Below are 22,240 nucleotides of genomic sequence, written 5' to 3'. Positions count from 1 at the left end.
CTCTGTGACCTGTGCCTCCACCCAAAACTTTTGGATGGAATAATTTCGGATGGACCCATCATTAGCTGAAGTCGCATAACACTTGCAACACTACCGGTAGCAGGGGTCATTGTTTGGACTCTTTTTTTTTTTTTTTTTTTTTTTTAATTGCGCTTTAAACAAAAAGTATTGTGTCAATGCAACTGAACAACATTTATTAGGAACACAGTGCGTCAATAAAGCTACTGACTTCCGCCTGCGTTGGTGGTATAGTGGTGAGCATAGCTGCCTTCCAAGCAGTTGACCCGGGTTCGATTCCCGGCCAACGCATGTCCTTTGGCTCGGGCTGACGTCGAAGCAGAACTCCTTCTGTGACCTGCGACTCCAACCAAACATTTTGGATGGATCATTCGGAAGACGAAAAGAACCAGCTCTCCCCGTCGGGGAATCGAACCCCGGTCTTCCGCGTGACAGGCGGAGATACTGTCCACTATACTAACGAGGAGCCGTGCATGCTGCCGTTTCTCCCCCAACTGACGGCACTGCACTGACATAACTAAACAATGCATGGCTTCTTCTGACGCAGACCCAGCCCTAGCACCGTAAAATTTCTGATGGACCCATCATTAGCTGAAGTCGCATAACACTTGGAACACTACCCGTAGAGGGGTCATTGTTTGGACTCTTTTTTTTTTTTTTTTTTTTTAAATTGCGCTTTAAACAAAAAGTATTGCGTCAATGCAACTGAACAACATTAATTAGGAACACAGTGCGTCAAAAAGCAAAATGACAGTTAAAGGCATTTCGTTATTGAACTCTTTGATGACATCATTCAGCTAAGTTCAGTTTAAATAGTATCTGTGCAATAATTTGCAATCAAGTCAACGATATCGCTGTACATGAAGTGTCCCCAGCTCCGCCTGCCAGAAGCGACAGAGGCAAGAAACCAAAACTCGATCGGTGAAAGGATGGAGAAAAAACCCGGTGAGAAACCAGGCTCAGTCGGGGAGACAGTTCTCCCCTTGTCAGACGAAACCAGTAGATCAGCTCCAGGCTGCAGGAATGTCAGACTGTGCAGAAGAATCATCTGTTTCCTGTGGTCTTGTCCAGGTGGTCTTTACAAGGGATTTGTATCTGCGGCTCATCTAGTTGTCACGGTCTCCGCTGTGTTTCTGGGCCATAGAGGTCCTTTCTAGGTGTTGATCCACCATCTTCTCTGGATACGGACTGGATCCGGGTGACTGAAGCGGATACAGACTGGATCTGGTGGCTACGGTGACCTCGGAATAAGGGATTTCTTTAAAAGACTTTTTTTTTCATATAAGATTTTATCCAACTTTTCAGATAGAGGCATGAGAAAGAGATTGCCTTGATTGGGCTTTTGGTTATTGGTGGACCGAGAGGACTTTTTTGAGTTTTACTCCTCCCTTTTGGAGTGGGGGGGGGGGGGTGCTGACGAAACACATGTGGGCAGGCATTGTCACCCTTGATGACCCTTGGCGAGCGTAGTAGTTTAACAGAGGCAGCGCACAGGCCCGAGGGTTTGGAGACACAGCTCGAGTTTCTCTTCATTGTCTCATAAATCTTTCGCCTTTTACTAAAGATTTCCGTGGAGGGGAACTTTTGCGAGTGACCTGTATTTTTGGGTGCTCTGCTCACAGCAGAGCTACATCGAAATGTCAAGAGCAGAATCAGTTTGACCGTCCGGCAGCATGCTGCGAGAGGGCTTGCCACTGGTCATCGTCTGAATAGGCACTCTCTGCGTTTGACCACTTCGTGTTTATTTAGCCGGATGGGAAGGCAGCGCTTTCTTGTACGTGACGGGATGCAAATTCTTGAAGGCTCTCTTTAGTGACGGGTCCAAACAAAGATCTCATCTGCTCCTCTAGCCCTATCGGCGACTCGTGCACTTCGAGCCTTCTTAGTGACGGCGCAAGTTGCTGACTGCTGACTGCGTTGGTGGTATAGTGGTGAGCATAGCTGCCTTCCAAGCAGTTGACCCGGATTCGATTCCCGGCCAACGCATATCCTTTGGCTCGGGCTGACGTCGAAGCAGAACTCCCTCTGTGACCTGTGCCTCCACCCAAAACTTTTGGATGGAATAATTTCGGATGGACCCATCATTAGCTGAAGTCGCATAACACTTGCAACACTACCGGTAGCAGGGGTCATTGTTTGGACTCTTTTTTTTTTTTTTTTTTTTTTTAATTGCGCTTTAAACAAAAAGTATTGTGTCAATGCAACTGAACAACATTTATTAGGAACACAGTGCGTCAATAAAGCTACTGACTTCCGCCTGCGTTGGTGGTATAGTGGTGAGCATAGCTGCCTTCCAAGCAGTTGACCCGGGTTCGATTCCCGGCCAACGCATGTCCTTTGGCTCGGGCTGACGTCGAAGCAGAACTCCTTCTGTGACCTGCGACTCCAACCAAACATTTTGGATGGATCATTCGGAAGACGAAAAGAACCAGCTCTCCCCGTCGGGGAATCGAACCCCGGTCTTCCGCGTGACAGGCGGAGATACTGTCCACTATACTAACGAGGAGCCGTGCATGCTGCCGTTTCTCCCCCAACTGACGGCACTGCACTGACATAACTAAACAATGCATGGCTTCTTCTGACGCAGACCCAGCCCTAGCACCGTAAAATTTCTGATGGACCCATCATTTGCTGAAGTCGCATAACACTTGGAACACTACCCGTAGCAGGGGTCATTGTTTGGACTCTTTTTTTTTTTTTTTTTTTTTTAAATTGCGCTTTAAACAGAAAGTATTGCGTCAATGCAACTGAACAACATTAATTAGGAACACAGTGCGTCAAAAAGCAAAATGACAGTTAAAGGCATTTCGTTATTGAACTCTTTGATGACATCATTCAGCTAAGTTCAGTTTAAATAGTATCTGTGCAATAATTTGCAATCAAGTCAACGATATCGCTGTACATGAAGTGTCCCCAGCTCCGCCTGCCAGAAGCGACAGAGGCAAGAAACCAAAACTCGATCGGTGAAAGGATGGAGAAAAAACCCGGTGAGAAACCAGGCTCAGTCGGGGAGACAGTTCTCCCCTTGTCAGACGAAACCAGTAGATCAGCTCCAGGCTGCAGGAATGTCAGACTGTGCAGAAGAATCATCTGTTTCCTGTGGTCTTGTCCAGGTGGTCTTTACAAGGGATTTGTATCTGCGGCTCATCTAGTTGTCACGGTCTCCGCTGTGTTTCTGGGCCATAGAGGTCCTTTCTAGGTGTTGATCCACCATCTTCTCTGGATACGGACTGGATCCGGGTGACTGAAGCGGATACAGACTGGATCTGGTGGCTACGGTGACCTCGGAATAAGGGATTTCTTTAAAAGACTTTTTTTTTCATATAAGATTTTATCCAACTTTTCAGATAGAGGCATGAGAAAGAGATTGCCTTGATTGGGCTTTTGGTTATTATAGGCACTCTCTGCGTTTGACCACTTCGTGTTTATTTAGCCGGATGGGAAGGCAGCGCTTTCTTGTACGTGACGGGATGCAAATTCTTGAAGGCTCTCTTTAGTGACGGGTCCAAACAAAGATCTCATCTGCTCCTCTAGCCCTATCGGCGACTCGTGCACTTCGAGCCTTCTTAGTGACGGCGCAAGTTGCTGACTGCTGACTGCGTTGGTGGTATAGTGGTGAGCATAGCTGCCTTCCAAGCAGTTGGAGAGAGCAGTGCGCATGTCCTTTGGCTCGGGCTGACGTCGAAGCAGAACTCCCTCTGTGACCTGTGCCTCCACCCAAAACTTTTGGATGGAATAATTTCGGATGGACCCATCATTAGCTGAAGTCGCATAACACTTGCAACACTACCGGTAGCAGGGGTCATTGTTTGGACTCTTTTTTTTTTTTTTTTTTTTTTTAATTGCGCTTTAAACAAAAAGTATTGTGTCAATGCAACTGAACAACATTTATTAGGAACACAGTGCGTCAATAAAGCTACTGACTTCCGCCTGCGTTGGTGGTATAGTGGTGAGCATAGCTGCCTTCCAAGCAGTTGACCCGGGTTCGATTCCCGGCCAACGCATGTCCTTTGGCTCGGGCTGACGTCGAAGCAGAACTCCTTCTGTGACCTGCGACTCCAACCAAACATTTTGGATGGATCATTCGGAAGACGAAAAGAACCAGCTCTCCCCGTCGGGGAATCGAACCCCGGTCTTCCGCGTGACAGGTGGAGATACTGTCCACTATACTAACGAGGAGCCGTGCATGCTGCCGTTTCTCCCCCAACTGACGGCACTGCACTGACATAACTAAACAATGCATGGCTTCTTCTGACGCAGACCCAGCCCTAGCACCGTAAAATTTCTGATGGACCCATCATTAGCTGAAGTCGCATAACACTTGGAACACTACCCGTAGCAGGGGTCATTGTTTGGACTCTTTTTTTTTTTTTTTTTTTTAAATTGCGCTTTAAACAAAAAGTATTGCGTCAATGCAACTGAACAACATTAATTAGGAACACAGTGCGTCAAAAAGCAAAATGACAGTTAAAGGCATTTCGTTATTGAACTCTTTGATGACATCATTCAGCTAAGTTCAGTTTAAATAGTATCTGTGCAATAATTTGCAATCAAGTCAACGATATCGCTGTACATGAAGTGTCCCCAGCTCCGCCTGCCAGAAGCGACAGAGGCAAGAAACCAAAACTCGATCGGTGAAAGGATGGAGAAAAAACCCGGTGAGAAACCAGGCTCAGTCGGGGAGACAGTTCTCCCCTTGTCAGACGAAACCAGTAGATCAGCTCCAGGCTGCAGGAATGTCAGACTGTGCAGAAGAATCATCTGTTTCCTGTGGTCTTGTCCAGGTGGTCTTTACAAGGGATTTGTATCTGCGGCTCATCTAGTTGTCACGGTCTCCGCTGTGTTTCTGGGCCATAGAGGTCCTTTCTAGGTGTTGATCCACCATCTTCTCTGGATACGGACTGGATCCGGGTGACTGAAGCGGATACAGACTGGATCTGGTGGCTACGGTGACCTCGGAATAAGGGATTTCTTTAAAAGACTTTTTTTTTCATATAAGATTTTATCCAACTTTTCAGATAGAGGCATGAGAAAGAGATTGCCTTGATTGGGCTTTTGGTTATTATAGGCACTCTCTGCGTTTGACCACTTCGTGTTTATTTAGCCGGATGGGAAGGCAGCGCTTTCTTGTACGTGACGGGATGCAAATTCTTGAAGGCTCTCTTTAGTGACGGGTCCAAACAAAGATCTCATCTGCTCCTCTAGCCCTATCGGCGACTCGTGCACTTCGAGCCTTCTTAGTGACGGCGCAAGTTGCTGACTGCTGACTGCGTTGGTGGTATAGTGGTGAGCATAGCTGCCTTCCAAGCAGTTGGAGAGAGCAGTGCGCATGTCCTTTGGCTCGGGCTGACGTCGAAGCAGAACTCCCTCTGTGACCTGTGCCTCCACCCAAAACTTTTGGATGGAATAATTTCGGATGGACCCATCATTAGCTGAAGTCGCATAACACTTGCAACACTACCGGTAGCAGGGGTCATTGTTTGGACTCTTTTTTTTTTTTTTTTTTTTTTTAATTGCGCTTTAAACAAAAAGTATTGTGTCAATGCAACTGAACAACATTTATTAGGAACACAGTGCGTCAATAAAGCTACTGACTTCCGCCTGCGTTGGTGGTATAGTGGTGAGCATAGCTGCCTTCCAAGCAGTTGACCCGGGTTCGATTCCCGGCCAACGCATGTCCTTTGGCTCGGGCTGACGTCGAAGCAGAACTCCTTCTGTGACCTGCGACTCCAACCAAACATTTTGGATGGATCATTCGGAAGACGAAAAGAACCAGCTCTCCCCGTCGGGGAATCGAACCCCGGTCTTCCGCGTGACAGGTGGAGATACTGTCCACTATACTAACGAGGAGCCGTGCATGCTGCCGTTTCTCCCCCAACTGACGGCACTGCACTGACATAACTAAACAATGCATGGCTTCTTCTGACGCAGACCCAGCCCTAGCACCGTAAAATTTCTGATGGACCCATCATTAGCTGAAGTCGCATAACACTTGGAACACTACCCGTAGCAGGGGTCATTGTTTGGACTCTTTTTTTTTTTTTTTTTTTTAAATTGCGCTTTAAACAAAAAGTATTGCGTCAATGCAACTGAACAACATTAATTAGGAACACAGTGCGTCAAAAAGCAAAATGACAGTTAAAGGCATTTCGTTATTGAACTCTTTGATGACATCATTCAGCTAAGTTCAGTTTAAATAGTATCTGTGCAATAATTTGCAATCAAGTCAACGATATCGCTGTACATGAAGTGTCCCCAGCTCCGCCTGCCAGAAGCGACAGAGGCAAGAAACCAAAACTCGATCGGTGAAAGGATGGAGAAAAAACCCGGTGAGAAACCAGGCTCAGTCGGGGAGACAGTTCTCCCCTTGTCAGACGAAACCAGTAGATCAGCTCCAGGCTGCAGGAATGTCAGACTGTGCAGAAGAATCATCTGTTTCCTGTGGTCTTGTCCAGGTGGTCTTTACAAGGGATTTGTATCTGCGGCTCATCTAGTTGTCACGGTCTCCGCTGTGTTTCTGGGCCATAGAGGTCCTTTCTAGGTGTTGATCCACCATCTTCTCTGGATACGGACTGGATCCGGGTGACTGAAGCGGATACAGACTGGATCTGGTGGCTACGGTGACCTCGGAATAAGGGATTTCTTTAAAAGACTTTTTTTTTCATATAAGATTTTATCCAACTTTTCAGATAGAGGCATGAGAAAGAGATTGCCTTGATTGGGCTTTTGGTTATTATAGGCACTCTCTGCGTTTGACCACTTCGTGTTTATTTAGCCGGATGGGAAGGCAGCGCTTTCTTGTACGTGACGGGATGCAAATTCTTGAAGGCTCTCTTTAGTGACGGGTCCAAACAAAGATCTCATCTGCTCCTCTAGCCCTATCGGCGACTCGTGCACTTCGAGCCTTCTTAGTGACGGCGCAAGTTGCTGACTGCTGACTGCGTTGGTGGTATAGTGGTGAGCATAGCTGCCTTCCAAGCAGTTGGAGAGAGCAGTGCGCATGTCCTTTGGCTCGGGCTGACGTCGAAGCAGAACTCCCTCTGTGACCTGTGCCTCCACCCAAAATTTTGGATGGAATAATTTCGGATGGACCCATCATTAGTTGAAGTCGCATAACACTTGCAACACTACCCGTAGCAGGGGTCATTGTTTGGACTCTTTTTTTTTTTTTTTTTTTTTTAATTGCGCTTTAAACAAAAAGTATTGTGTCAATGCAACTGAACAACATTTATTAGGAACACAGTGCGTCAATAAAGCTACTGACTTCCGCCTGCGTTGGTGGTATAGTGGTGAGCATAGCTGCCTTCCAAGCAGTTGACCCGGGTTCGATTCCCGGCCAACGCATGTCCTTTGGCTCGGGCTGACGTCGAAGCAGAACTCCTTCTGTGACCTGCGACTCCAACCAAACATTTTGGATGGATCATTCGGAAGACGAAAAGAACCAGCTCTCCCCGTCGGGGAATCGAACCCCGGTCTTCCGCGTGACAGGCGGAGATACTGTCCACTATACTAACGAGGAGCCGTGCATGCTGCCGTTTCTCCCCCAACTGACGGCACTGCACTGACATAACTAAACAATGCATGGCTTCTTCTGACGCAGACCCAGCCCTAGCACCGTAAAATTTCTGATGGACCCATCATTAGCTGAAGTCGCATAACACTTGGAACACTACCCGTAGCAGGGGTCATTGTTTGGACTCTTTTTTTTTTTTTTTTTTTTTTTAAATTGCGCTTTAAACAAAAAGTATTGCGTCAATGCAACTGAACAACATTAATTAGGAACACAGTGCGTCAAAAAGCAAAATGACAGTTAAAGGCATTTCGTTATTGAACTCTTTGATGACATCATTCAGCTAAGTTCAGTTTAAATAGTATCTGTGCAATAATTTGCAATCAAGTCAACGATATCGCTGTACATGAAGTGTCCCCAGCTCCGCCTGCCAGAAGCGACAGAGGGAAGAAACCAAAACTCGATCGGTGAAAGGATGGAGAAAAAACCCGGTGAGAAACCAGGCTCAGTCGGGGAGACAGTTCTCCCCTTGTCAGACGAAACCAGTAGATCAGCTCCAGGCTGCAGGAATGTCAGACTGTGCAGAAGAATCATCTGTTTCCTGTGGTCTTGTCCAGGTGGTCTTTACAAGGGATTTGTATCTGCGGCTCATCTAGTTGTCACGGTCTCCGCTGTGTTTCTGGGCCATAGAGGTCCTTTCTAGGTGTTGATCCACCATCTTCTCTGGATACGGACTGGATCCGGGTGACTGAAGCGGATACAGACTGGATCTGGTGGCTACGGTGACCTCGGAATAAGGGATTTCTTTAAAAGACTTTTTTTTTCATATAAGATTTTATCCAACTTTTCAGATAGAGGCATGAGAAAGAGATTGCCTTGATTGGGCTTTTGGTTATTGGTGGACCGAGAGGACTTTTTTGAGTTTTACTCCTCCCTTTTGGAGTGGGGGGGGGGGGGGGTGCTGACTAAACACATGTGGGCAGGCATTGTCACCCTTGATGACCCTTGGCGAGCGTAGTAGTTTAACAGAGGCAGCGCACAGGCCCGAGGGTTTGGAGACACAGCTCGAGTTTCTCTTCATTGTCGCATAAATCTTTCGCCTTTTACTAAAGATTTCCGTGGAGGGGAACTTTTGCGAGTGACCTGTATTTTTGGGTGCTCTGCTCACAGCAGAGCTACATCGAAATGTCAAGAGCAGAATCAGTTTGACCGTCAGGCAGCATGCTGCGAGAGGGCTTGCCACTGGTCATCGTCTGAATAGGCACTCTCTGCGTTTGACCACTTCGTGTTTATTTAGCCGGATGGGAAGGCAGCGCTTTCTTGTACGTGACGGGATGCAAATTCTTGAAGGCTCTCTTTAGTGACGGGTCCAAACAAAGATCTCATCTGCTCCTCTAGCCCTATCGGCGACTCGTGCACTTCGAGCCTTCTTAGTGACGGCGCAAGTTGCTGACTGCTGACTGCGTTGGTGGTATAGTGGTGAGCATAGCTGCCTTCCAAGCAGTTGACCCGGATTCGATTCCCGGCCAACGCATATCCTTTGGCTCGGGCTGACGTCGAAGCAGAACTCCCTCTGTGACCTGTGCCTCCACCCAAAACTTTTGGATGGAATAATTTCGGATGGACCCATCATTAGCTGAAGTCGCATAACACTTGCAACACTACCGGTAGCAGGGGTCATTGTTTGGACTCTTTTTTTTTTTTTTTTTTTTTTTTAATTGCGCTTTAAACAAAAAGTATTGTGTCAATGCAACTGAACAACATTTATTAGGAACACAGTGCGTCAATAAAGCTACTGACTTCCGCCTGCGTTGGTGGTATAGTGGTGAGCATAGCTGCCTTCCAAGCAGTTGACCCGGGTTCGATTCCCGGCCAACGCATGTCCTTTGGCTCGGGCTGACGTCGAAGCAGAACTCCTTCTGTGACCTGCGACTCCAACCAAACATTTTGGATGGATCATTCGGAAGACGAAAAGAACCAGCTCTCCCCGTCGGGGAATCGAACCCCGGTCTTCCGCGTGACAGGCGGAGATACTGTCCACTATACTAACGAGGAGCCGTGCATGCTGCCGTTTCTCCCCCAACTGACGGCACTGCACTGACATAACTAAACAATGCATGGCTTCTTCTGACGCAGACCCAGCCCTAGCACCGTAAAATTTCTGATGGACCCATCATTAGCTGAAGTCGCATAACACTTGGAACACTACCCGTAGAGGGGTCATTGTTTGGACTCTTTTTTTTTTTTTTTTTTTTTAAATTGCGCTTTAAACAAAAAGTATTGCGTCAATGCAACTGAACAACATTAATTAGGAACACAGTGCGTCAAAAAGCAAAATGACAGTTAAAGGCATTTCGTTATTGAACTCTTTGATGACATCATTCAGCTAAGTTCAGTTTAAATAGTATCTGTGCAATAATTTGCAATCAAGTCAACGATATCGCTGTACATGAAGTGTCCCCAGCTCCGCCTGCCAGAAGCGACAGAGGCAAGAAACCAAAACTCGATCGGTGAAAGGATGGAGAAAAAACCCGGTGAGAAACCAGGCTCAGTCGGGGAGACAGTTCTCCCCTTGTCAGACGAAACCAGTAGATCAGCTCCAGGCTGCAGGAATGTCAGACTGTGCAGAAGAATCATCTGTTTCCTGTGGTCTTGTCCAGGTGGTCTTTACAAGGGATTTGTATCTGCGGCTCATCTAGTTGTCACGGTCTCCGCTGTGTTTCTGGGCCATAGAGGTCCTTTCTAGGTGTTGATCCACCATCTTCTCTGGATACGGACTGGATCCGGGTGACTGAAGCGGATACAGACTGGATCTGGTGGCTACGGTGACCTCGGAATAAGGGATTTCTTTAAAAGACTTTTTTTTTCATATAAGATTTTATCCAACTTTTCAGATAGAGGCATGAGAAAGAGATTGCCTTGATTGGGCTTTTGGTTATTGGTGGACCGAGAGGACTTTTTTGAGTTTTACTCCTCCCTTTTGGAGTGGGGGGGGGGGGGTGCTGACGAAACACATGTGGGCAGGCATTGTCACCCTTGATGACCCTTGGCGAGCGTAGTAGTTTAACAGAGGCAGCGCACAGGCCCGAGGGTTTGGAGACACAGCTCGAGTTTCTCTTCATTGTCTCATAAATCTTTCGCCTTTTACTAAAGATTTCCGTGGAGGGGAACTTTTGCGAGTGACCTGTATTTTTGGGTGCTCTGCTCACAGCAGAGCTACATCGAAATGTCAAGAGCAGAATCAGTTTGACCGTCCGGCAGCATGCTGCGAGAGGGCTTGCCACTGGTCATCGTCTGAATAGGCACTCTCTGCGTTTGACCACTTCGTGTTTATTTAGCCGGATGGGAAGGCAGCGCTTTCTTGTACGTGACGGGATGCAAATTCTTGAAGGCTCTCTTTAGTGACGGGTCCAAACAAAGATCTCATCTGCTCCTCTAGCCCTATCGGCGACTCGTGCACTTCGAGCCTTCTTAGTGACGGCGCAAGTTGCTGACTGCTGACTGCGTTGGTGGTATAGTGGTGAGCATAGCTGCCTTCCAAGCAGTTGACCCGGATTCGATTCCCGGCCAACGCATATCCTTTGGCTCGGGCTGACGTCGAAGCAGAACTCCCTCTGTGACCTGTGCCTCCACCCAAAACTTTTGGATGGAATAATTTCGGATGGACCCATCATTAGCTGAAGTCGCATAACACTTGCAACACTACCGGTAGCAGGGGTCATTGTTTGGACTCTTTTTTTTTTTTTTTTTTTTTTTAATTGCGCTTTAAACAAAAAGTATTGTGTCAATGCAACTGAACAACATTTATTAGGAACACAGTGCGTCAATAAAGCTACTGACTTCCGCCTGCGTTGGTGGTATAGTGGTGAGCATAGCTGCCTTCCAAGCAGTTGACCCGGGTTCGATTCCCGGCCAACGCATGTCCTTTGGCTCGGGCTGACGTCGAAGCAGAACTCCTTCTGTGACCTGCGACTCCAACCAAACATTTTGGATGGATCATTCGGAAGACGAAAAGAACCAGCTCTCCCCGTCGGGGAATCGAACCCCGGTCTTCCGCGTGACAGGCGGAGATACTGTCCACTATACTAACGAGGAGCCGTGCATGCTGCCGTTTCTCCCCCAACTGACGGCACTGCACTGACATAACTAAACAATGCATGGCTTCTTCTGACGCAGACCCAGCCCTAGCACCGTAAAATTTCTGATGGACCCATCATTTGCTGAAGTCGCATAACACTTGGAACACTACCCGTAGCAGGGGTCATTGTTTGGACTCTTTTTTTTTTTTTTTTTTTTTTAAATTGCGCTTTAAACAGAAAGTATTGCGTCAATGCAACTGAACAACATTAATTAGGAACACAGTGCGTCAAAAAGCAAAATGACAGTTAAAGGCATTTCGTTATTGAACTCTTTGATGACATCATTCAGCTAAGTTCAGTTTAAATAGTATCTGTGCAATAATTTGCAATCAAGTCAACGATATCGCTGTACATGAAGTGTCCCCAGCTCCGCCTGCCAGAAGCGACAGAGGCAAGAAACCAAAACTCGATCGGTGAAAGGATGGAGAAAAAACCCGGTGAGAAACCAGGCTCAGTCGGGGAGACAGTTCTCCCCTTGTCAGACGAAACCAGTAGATCAGCTCCAGGCTGCAGGAATGTCAGACTGTGCAGAAGAATCATCTGTTTCCTGTGGTCTTGTCCAGGTGGTCTTTACAAGGGATTTGTATCTGCGGCTCATCTAGTTGTCACGGTCTCCGCTGTGTTTCTGGGCCATAGAGGTCCTTTCTAGGTGTTGATCCACCATCTTCTCTGGATACGGACTGGATCCGGGTGACTGAAGCGGATACAGACTGGATCTGGTGGCTACGGTGACCTCGGAATAAGGGATTTCTTTAAAAGACTTTTTTTTTCATATAAGATTTTATCCAACTTTTCAGATAGAGGCATGAGAAAGAGATTGCCTTGATTGGGCTTTTGGTTATTATAGGCACTCTCTGCGTTTGACCACTTCGTGTTTATTTAGCCGGATGGGAAGGCAGCGCTTTCTTGTACGTGACGGGATGCAAATTCTTGAAGGCTCTCTTTAGTGACGGGTCCAAACAAAGATCTCATCTGCTCCTCTAGCCCTATCGGCGACTCGTGCACTTCGAGCCTTCTTAGTGACGGCGCAAGTTGCTGACTGCTGACTGCGTTGGTGGTATAGTGGTGAGCATAGCTGCCTTCCAAGCAGTTGGAGAGAGCAGTGCGCATGTCCTTTGGCTCGGGCTGACGTCGAAGCAGAACTCCCTCTGTGACCTGTGCCTCCACCCAAAACTTTTGGATGGAATAATTTCGGATGGACCCATCATTAGCTGAAGTCGCATAACACTTGCAACACTACCGGTAGCAGGGGTCATTGTTTGGACTCTTTTTTTTTTTTTTTTTTTTTTTAATTGCGCTTTAAACAAAAAGTATTGTGTCAATGCAACTGAACAACATTTATTAGGAACACAGTGCGTCAATAAAGCTACTGACTTCCGCCTGCGTTGGTGGTATAGTGGTGAGCATAGCTGCCTTCCAAGCAGTTGACCCGGGTTCGATTCCCGGCCAACGCATGTCCTTTGGCTCGGGCTGACGTCGAAGCAGAACTCCTTCTGTGACCTGCGACTCCAACCAAACATTTTGGATGGATCATTCGGAAGACGAAAAGAACCAGCTCTCCCCGTCGGGGAATCGAACCCCGGTCTTCCGCGTGACAGGTGGAGATACTGTCCACTATACTAACGAGGAGCCGTGCATGCTGCCGTTTCTCCCCCAACTGACGGCACTGCACTGACATAACTAAACAATGCATGGCTTCTTCTGACGCAGACCCAGCCCTAGCACCGTAAAATTTCTGATGGACCCATCATTAGCTGAAGTCGCATAACACTTGGAACACTACCCGTAGCAGGGGTCATTGTTTGGACTCTTTTTTTTTTTTTTTTTTTTAAATTGCGCTTTAAACAAAAAGTATTGCGTCAATGCAACTGAACAACATTAATTAGGAACACAGTGCGTCAAAAAGCAAAATGACAGTTAAAGGCATTTCGTTATTGAACTCTTTGATGACATCATTCAGCTAAGTTCAGTTTAAATAGTATCTGTGCAATAATTTGCAATCAAGTCAACGATATCGCTGTACATGAAGTGTCCCCAGCTCCGCCTGCCAGAAGCGACAGAGGCAAGAAACCAAAACTCGATCGGTGAAAGGATGGAGAAAAAACCCGGTGAGAAACCAGGCTCAGTCGGGGAGACAGTTCTCCCCTTGTCAGACGAAACCAGTAGATCAGCTCCAGGCTGCAGGAATGTCAGACTGTGCAGAAGAATCATCTGTTTCCTGTGGTCTTGTCCAGGTGGTCTTTACAAGGGATTTGTATCTGCGGCTCATCTAGTTGTCACGGTCTCCGCTGTGTTTCTGGGCCATAGAGGTCCTTTCTAGGTGTTGATCCACCATCTTCTCTGGATACGGACTGGATCCGGGTGACTGAAGCGGATACAGACTGGATCTGGTGGCTACGGTGACCTCGGAATAAGGGATTTCTTTAAAAGACTTTTTTTTTCATATAAGATTTTATCCAACTTTTCAGATAGAGGCATGAGAAAGAGATTGCCTTGATTGGGCTTTTGGTTATTATAGGCACTCTCTGCGTTTGACCACTTCGTGTTTATTTAGCCGGATGGGAAGGCAGCGCTTTCTTGTACGTGACGGGATGCAAATTCTTGAAGGCTCTCTTTAGTGACGGGTCCAAACAAAGATCTCATCTGCTCCTCTAGCCCTATCGGCGACTCGTGCACTTCGAGCCTTCTTAGTGACGGCGCAAGTTGCTGACTGCTGACTGCGTTGGTGGTATAGTGGTGAGCATAGCTGCCTTCCAAGCAGTTGACCCGGATTCGATTCCCGGCCAACGCATATCCTTTGGCTCGGGCTGACGTCGAAGCAGAACTCCCTCTGTGACCTGTGCCTCCACCCAAAACTTTTGGATGGAATAATTTCGGATGGACCCATCATTAGCTGAAGTCGCATAACACTTGCAACACTACCGGTAGCAGGGGTCATTGTTTGGACTCTTTTTTTTTTTTTTTTTTTTTTTTAATTGCGCTTTAAACAAAAAGTATTGTGTCAATGCAACTGAACAACATTTATTAGGAACACAGTGCGTCAATAAAGCTACTGACTTCCGCCTGCGTTGGTGGTATAGTGGTGAGCATAGCTGCCTTCCAAGCAGTTGACCCGGGTTCGATTCCCGGCCAACGCATGTCCTTTGGCTCGGGCTGACGTCGAAGCAGAACTCCTTCTGTGACCTGCGACTCCAACCAAACATTTTGGATGGATCATTCGGAAGACGAAAAGAACCAGCTCTCCCCGTCGGGGAATCGAACCCCGGTCTTCCGCGTGACAGGCGGAGATACTGTCCACTATACTAACGAGGAGCCGTGCATGCTGCCGTTTCTCCCCCAACTGACGGCACTGCACTGACATAACTAAACAATGCATGGCTTCTTCTGACGCAGACCCAGCCCTAGCACCGTAAAATTTCTGATGGACCCATCATTAGCTGAAGTCGCATAACACTTGGAACACTACCCGTAGCAGGGGTCATTGTTTGGACTCTTTTTTTTTTTTTTTTTTTTTTAAATTGCGCTTTAAACAAAAAGTATTGCGTCAATGCAACTGAACAACATTAATTAGGAACACAGTGCGTCAAAAAGCAAAATGACAGTTAAAGGCATTTCGTTATTGAACTCTTTGATGACATCATTCAGCTAAGTTCAGTTTAAATAGTATCTGTGCAATAATTTGCAATCAAGTCAACGATATCGCTGTACATGAAGTGTCCCCAGCTCCGCCTGCCAGAAGCGACAGAGGCAAGAAACCAAAACTCGATCGGTGAAAGGATGGAGAAAAAACCCGGTGAGAAACCAGGCTCAGTCGGGGAGACAGTTCTCCCCTTGTCAGACGAAACCAGTAGATCAGCTCCAGGCTGCAGGAATGTCAGACTGTGCAGAAGAATCATCTGTTTCCTGTGGTCTTGTCCAGGTGGTCTTTACAAGGGATTTGTATCTGCGGCTCATCTAGTTGTCACGGTCTCCGCTGTGTTTCTGGGCCATAGAGGTCCTTTCTAGGTGTTGATCCACCATCTTCTCTGGATACGGACTGGATCCGGGTGACTGAAGCGGATACAGACTGGATCTGGTGGCTACGGTGACCTCGGAATAAGGGATTTCTTTAAAAGACTTTTTTTTTCATATAAGATTTTATCCAACTTTTCAGATAGAGGCATGAGAAAGAGATTGCCTTGATTGGGCTTTTGGTTATTGGTGGACCGAGAGGACTTTTTTGAGTTTTACTCCTCCCTTTTGGAGTGGGGGGGGGGGGGTGCTGACGAAACACATGTGGGCAGGCATTGTCACCCTTGATGACCCTTGGCGAGCGTAGTAGTTTAACAGAGGCAGCGCACAGGCCCGAGGGTTTGGAGACACAGCTCGAGTTTCTCTTCATTGTCTCATAAATCTTTCGCCTTTTACTAAAGATTTCCGTGGAGGGGAACTTTTGCGAGTGACCTGTATTTTTGGGTGCTCTGCTCACAGCAGAGCTACATCGAAATGTCAAGAGCAGAATCAGTTTGACCGTCCGGCAGCATGCTGCGAGAGGGCTTGCCACTGGTCATCGTCTGAATAGGCACTCTCTGCGTTTGACCACTTCGTGTTTATTTAGCCGGATGGGAAGGCAGCGCTTTCTTGTACGTGACGGGATGCAAATTCTTGAAGGCTCTCTTTAGTGACGGGTCCAAACAAAGATCTCATCTGCTCCTCTAGCCCTATCGGCGACTCGTGCACTTCGAGCCTTCTTAGTGACGGCGCAAGTTGCTGACTGCTGACTGCGTTGGTGGTATAGTGGTGAGCATAGCTGCCTTCCAAGCAGTTGACCCGGATTCGATTCCCGGCCAACGCATATCCTTTGGCTCGGGCTGACGTCGAAGCAGAACTCCCTCTGTGACCTGTGCCTCCACCCAAAACTTTTGGATGGAATAATTTCGGATGGACCCATCATTAGCTGAAGTCGCATAACACTTGCAACACTACCGGTAGCAGGGGTCATTGTTTGGACTCTTTTTTTTTTTTTTTTTTTTTTTAATTGCGCTTTAAACAAAAAGTATTGTGTCAATGCAACTGAACAACATTTATTAGGAACACAGTGCGTCAATAAAGCTACTGACTTCCGCCTGCGTTGGTGGTATAGTGGTGAGCATAGCTGCCTTCCAAGCAGTTGACCCGGGTTCGATTCCCGGCCAACGCATGTCCTTTGGCTCGGGCTGACGTCGAAGCAGAACTCCTTCTGTGACCTGCGACTCCAACCAAACATTTTGGATGGATCATTCGGAAGACGAAAAGAACCAGCTCTCCCCGTCGGGGAATCGAACCCCGGTCTTCCGCGTGACAGGCGGAGATACTGTCCACTATACTAACGAGGAGCCGTGCATGCTGCCGTTTCTCCCCCAACTGACGGCACTGCACTGACATAACTAAACAATGCATGGCTTCTTCTGACGCAGACCCAGCCCTAGCACCGTAAAATTTCTGATGGACCCATCATTTGCTGAAGTCGCATAACACTTGGAACACTACCCGTAGCAGGGGTCATTGTTTGGACTCTTTTTTTTTTTTTTTTTTTTTTAAATTGCGCTTTAAACAGAAAGTATTGCGTCAATGCAACTGAACAACATTAATTAGGAACACAGTGCGTCAAAAAGCAAAATGACAGTTAAAGGCATTTCGTTATTGAACTCTTTGATGACATCATTCAGCTAAGTTCAGTTTAAATAGTATCTGTGCAATAATTTGCAATCAAGTCAACGATATCGCTGTACATGAAGTGTCCCCAGCTCCGCCTGCCAGAAGCGACAGAGGCAAGAAACCAAAACTCGATCGGTGAAAGGATGGAGAAAAAACCCGGTGAGAAACCAGGCTCAGTCGGGGAGACAGTTCTCCCCTTGTCAGACGAAACCAGTAGATCAGCTCCAGGCTGCAGGAATGTCAGACTGTGCAGAAGAATCATCTGTTTCCTGTGGTCTTGTCCAGGTGGTCTTTACAAGGGATTTGTATCTGCGGCTCATCTAGTTGTCACGGTCTCCGCTGTGTTTCTGGGCCATAGAGGTCCTTTCTAGGTGTTGATCCACCATCTTCTCTGGATACGGACTGGATCCGGGTGACTGAAGCGGATACAGACTGGATCTGGTGGCTACGGTGACCTCGGAATAAGGGATTTCTTTAAAAGACTTTTTTTTTCATATAAGATTTTATCCAACTTTTCAGATAGAGGCATGAGAAAGAGATTGCCTTGATTGGGCTTTTGGTTATTATAGGCACTCTCTGCGTTTGACCACTTCGTGTTTATTTAGCCGGATGGGAAGGCAGCGCTTTCTTGTACGTGACGGGATGCAAATTCTTGAAGGCTCTCTTTAGTGACGGGTCCAAACAAAGATCTCATCTGCTCCTCTAGCCCTATCGGCGACTCGTGCACTTCGAGCCTTCTTAGTGACGGCGCAAGTTGCTGACTGCTGACTGCGTTGGTGGTATAGTGGTGAGCATAGCTGCCTTCCAAGCAGTTGGAGAGAGCAGTGCGCATGTCCTTTGGCTCGGGCTGACGTCGAAGCAGAACTCCCTCTGTGACCTGTGCCTCCACCCAAAACTTTTGGATGGAATAATTTCGGATGGACCCATCATTAGCTGAAGTCGCATAACACTTGCAACACTACCGGTAGCAGGGGTCATTGTTTGGACTCTTTTTTTTTTTTTTTTTTTTTTTAATTGCGCTTTAAACAAAAAGTATTGTGTCAATGCAACTGAACAACATTTATTAGGAACACAGTGCGTCAATAAAGCTACTGACTTCCGCCTGCGTTGGTGGTATAGTGGTGAGCATAGCTGCCTTCCAAGCAGTTGACCCGGGTTCGATTCCCGGCCAACGCATGTCCTTTGGCTCGGGCTGACGTCGAAGCAGAACTCCTTCTGTGACCTGCGACTCCAACCAAACATTTTGGATGGATCATTCGGAAGACGAAAAGAACCAGCTCTCCCCGTCGGGGAATCGAACCCCGGTCTTCCGCGTGACAGGTGGAGATACTGTCCACTATACTAACGAGGAGCCGTGCATGCTGCCGTTTCTCCCCCAACTGACGGCACTGCACTGACATAACTAAACAATGCATGGCTTCTTCTGACGCAGACCCAGCCCTAGCACCGTAAAATTTCTGATGGACCCATCATTAGCTGAAGTCGCATAACACTTGGAACACTACCCGTAGCAGGGGTCATTGTTTGGACTCTTTTTTTTTTTTTTTTTTTTAAATTGCGCTTTAAACAAAAAGTATTGCGTCAATGCAACTGAACAACATTAATTAGGAACACAGTGCGTCAAAAAGCAAAATGACAGTTAAAGGCATTTCGTTATTGAACTCTTTGATGACATCATTCAGCTAAGTTCAGTTTAAATAGTATCTGTGCAATAATTTGCAATCAAGTCAACGATATCGCTGTACATGAAGTGTCCCCAGCTCCGCCTGCCAGAAGCGACAGAGGCAAGAAACCAAAACTCGATCGGTGAAAGGATGGAGAAAAAACCCGGTGAGAAACCAGGCTCAGTCGGGGAGACAGTTCTCCCCTTGTCAGACGAAACCAGTAGATCAGCTCCAGGCTGCAGGAATGTCAGACTGTGCAGAAGAATCATCTGTTTCCTGTGGTCTTGTCCAGGTGGTCTTTACAAGGGATTTGTATCTGCGGCTCATCTAGTTGTCACGGTCTCCGCTGTGTTTCTGGGCCATAGAGGTCCTTTCTAGGTGTTGATCCACCATCTTCTCTGGATACGGACTGGATCCGGGTGACTGAAGCGGATACAGACTGGATCTGGTGGCTACGGTGACCTCGGAATAAGGGATTTCTTTAAAAGACTTTTTTTTTCATATAAGATTTTATCCAACTTTTCAGATAGAGGCATGAGAAAGAGATTGCCTTGATTGGGCTTTTGGTTATTATAGGCACTCTCTGCGTTTGACCACTTCGTGTTTATTTAGCCGGATGGGAAGGCAGCGCTTTCTTGTACGTGACGGGATGCAAATTCTTGAAGGCTCTCTTTAGTGACGGGTCCAAACAAAGATCTCATCTGCTCCTCTAGCCCTATCGGCGACTCGTGCACTTCGAGCCTTCTTAGTGACGGCGCAAGTTGCTGACTGCTGACTGCGTTGGTGGTATAGTGGTGAGCATAGCTGCCTTCCAAGCAGTTGGAGAGAGCAGTGCGCATGTCCTTTGGCTCGGGCTGACGTCGAAGCAGAACTCCCTCTGTGACCTGTGCCTCCACCCAAAATTTTGGATGGAATAATTTCGGATGGACCCATCATTAGCTGAAGTCGCATAACACTTGCAACACTACCCGTAGCAGGGGTCATTGTTTGGACTCTTTTTTTTTTTTTTTTTTTTTTAATTGCGCTTTAAACAAAAAGTATTGTGTCAATGCAACTGAACAACATTTATTAGGAACACAGTGCGTCAATAAAGCTACTGACTTCCGCCTGCGTTGGTGGTATAGTGGTGAGCATAGCTGCCTTCCAAGCAGTTGACCCGGATTCGATTCCCGGCCAACACATGTCCTTTGGCTCGGGCTGACGTCGAAGCAGAACTCCTTCTGTGACCTGCGACTCCAACCAAACATTTTGGATGGATCATTCGGAAGACGAAAAGAACCAGCTCTCCCCGTCGGGGAATCGAACCCCGGTCTTCCGCGTGACAGGCGGAGATACTGTCCACTATACTAACGAGGAGCCGTGCATGCTGCCGTTTCTCCCCCAACTGACGGCACTGCACTGACATAACTAAACAATGCATGGCTTCTTCTGACGCAGACCCAGCCCTAGCACCGTAAAATTTCTGATGGACCCATCATTAGCTGAAGTCGCATAACACTTGGAACACTACCCGTAGCAGGGGTCATTGTTTGGACTCTTTTTTTTTTTTTTTTTTTTTTTAAATTGCGCTTTAAACAAAAAGTATTGCGTCAATGCAACTGAACAACATTAATTAGGAACACAGTGCGTCAAAAAGCAAAATGACAGTTAAAGGCATTTCGTTATTGAACTCTTTGATGACATCATTCAGCTAAGTTCAGTTTAAATAGTATCTGTGCAATAATTTGCAATCAAGTCAACGATATCGCTGTACATGAAGTGTCCCCAGCTCCGCCTGCCAGAAGCGACAGAGGGAAGAAACCAAAACTCGATCGGTGAAAGGATGGAGAAAAAACCCGGTGAGAAACCAGGCTCAGTCGGGGAGACAGTTCTCCCCTTGTCAGACGAAACCAGTAGATCAGCTCCAGGCTGCAGGAATGTCAGACTGTGCAGAAGAATCATCTGTTTCCTGTGGTCTTGTCCAGGTGGTCTTTACAAGGGATTTGTATCTGCGGCTCATCTAGTTGTCACGGTCTCCGCTGTGTTTCTGGGCCATAGAGGTCCTTTCTAGGTGTTGATCCACCATCTTCTCTGGATACGGACTGGATCCGGGTGACTGAAGCGGATACAGACTGGATCTGGTGGCTACGGTGACCTCGGAATAAGGGATTTCTTTAAAAGACTTTTTTTTTCATATAAGATTTTATCCAACTTTTCAGATAGAGGCATGAGAAAGAGATTGCCTTGATTGGGCTTTTGGTTATTGGTGGACCGAGAGGACTTTTTTGAGTTTTACTCCTCCCTTTTGGAGTGGGGGGGGGGGGGGGGTGCTGACTAAACACATGTGGGCAGGCATTGTCACCCTTGATGACCCTTGGCGAGCGTAGTAGTTTAACAGAGGCAGCGCACAGGCCCGAGGGTTTGGAGACACAGCTCGAGTTTCTCTTCATTGTCGCATAAATCTTTCGCCTTTTACTAAAGATTTCCGTGGAGGGGAACTTTTGCGAGTGACCTGTATTTTTGGGTGCTCTGCTCACAGCAGAGCTACATCGAAATGTCAAGAGCAGAATCAGTTTGACCGTCAGGCAGCATGCTGCGAGAGGGCTTGCCACTGGTCATCGTCTGAATAGGCACTCTCTGCGTTTGACCACTTCGTGTTTATTTAGCCGGATGGGAAGGCAGCGCTTTCTTGTACGTGACGGGATGCAAATTCTTGAAGGCTCTCTTTAGTGACGGGTCCAAACAAAGATCTCATCTGCTCCTCTAGCCCTATCGGCGACTCGTGCACTTCGAGCCTTCTTAGTGACGGCGCAAGTTGCTGACTGCTGACTGCGTTGGTGGTATAGTGGTGAGCATAGCTGCCTTCCAAGCAGTTGACCCGGATTCGATTCCCGGCCAACGCATATCCTTTGGCTCGGGCTGACGTCGAAGCAGAACTCCCTCTGTGACCTGTGCCTCCACCCAAAACTTTTGGATGGAATAATTTCGGATGGACCCATCATTAGCTGAAGTCGCATAACACTTGCAACACTACCGGTAGCAGGGGTCATTGTTTGGACTCTTTTTTTTTTTTTTTTTTTTTTTTAATTGCGCTTTAAACAAAAAGTATTGTGTCAATGCAACTGAACAACATTTATTAGGAACACAGTGCGTCAATAAAGCTACTGACTTCCGCCTGCGTTGGTGGTATAGTGGTGAGCATAGCTGCCTTCCAAGCAGTTGACCCGGGTTCGATTCCCGGCCAACGCATGTCC

The 22,240-nt window shown here is 47.2% G+C and overlaps 5 non-coding genes across 5 annotated transcripts; all 5 read left to right on the top strand.

The window, feature by feature from the left end:
* The first annotated feature begins 1,532 nt into the window (after nucleotides 1–1,532).
* On the top strand, nucleotides 1,533–1,647 carry LOC127980984 (U5 spliceosomal RNA). The gene has a single exon (XR_008159979.1). It is a non-coding gene; the product is annotated as a U5 spliceosomal RNA (small nuclear RNA).
* A 6,943-nt stretch (nucleotides 1,648–8,590) lies between these two features.
* On the top strand, nucleotides 8,591–8,705 carry LOC127980785 (U5 spliceosomal RNA). The gene has a single exon (XR_008159791.1). It is a non-coding gene; the product is annotated as a U5 spliceosomal RNA (small nuclear RNA).
* A 1,926-nt stretch (nucleotides 8,706–10,631) lies between these two features.
* Nucleotides 10,632–10,746, top strand: LOC127980983 (U5 spliceosomal RNA). The gene has a single exon (XR_008159978.1). It is a non-coding gene; the product is annotated as a U5 spliceosomal RNA (small nuclear RNA).
* Nucleotides 10,747–16,029: 5,283 nt separating this feature from the next.
* Nucleotides 16,030–16,144, top strand: LOC127980982 (U5 spliceosomal RNA). The gene has a single exon (XR_008159977.1). It is a non-coding gene; the product is annotated as a U5 spliceosomal RNA (small nuclear RNA).
* Nucleotides 16,145–21,417: 5,273 nt separating this feature from the next.
* LOC127980784 (U5 spliceosomal RNA) lies at nucleotides 21,418–21,532 on the top strand. Its single transcript, XR_008159790.1, has one exon. It is a non-coding gene; the product is annotated as a U5 spliceosomal RNA (small nuclear RNA).
* The last annotated feature ends 708 nt before the right edge of the window (nucleotides 21,533–22,240 follow it).

The sequence above is a fragment of the Carassius gibelio genome, chromosome B19 (genome assembly GCF_023724105.1).
Source record: "Carassius gibelio isolate Cgi1373 ecotype wild population from Czech Republic chromosome B19, carGib1.2-hapl.c, whole genome shotgun sequence".
NCBI lineage: Eukaryota > Metazoa > Chordata > Actinopteri > Cypriniformes > Cyprinidae > Carassius > Carassius gibelio.
Note: the sequence above shows the minus strand (reverse complement) of the source record. Positions and strands in the feature narration are given on the sequence as shown.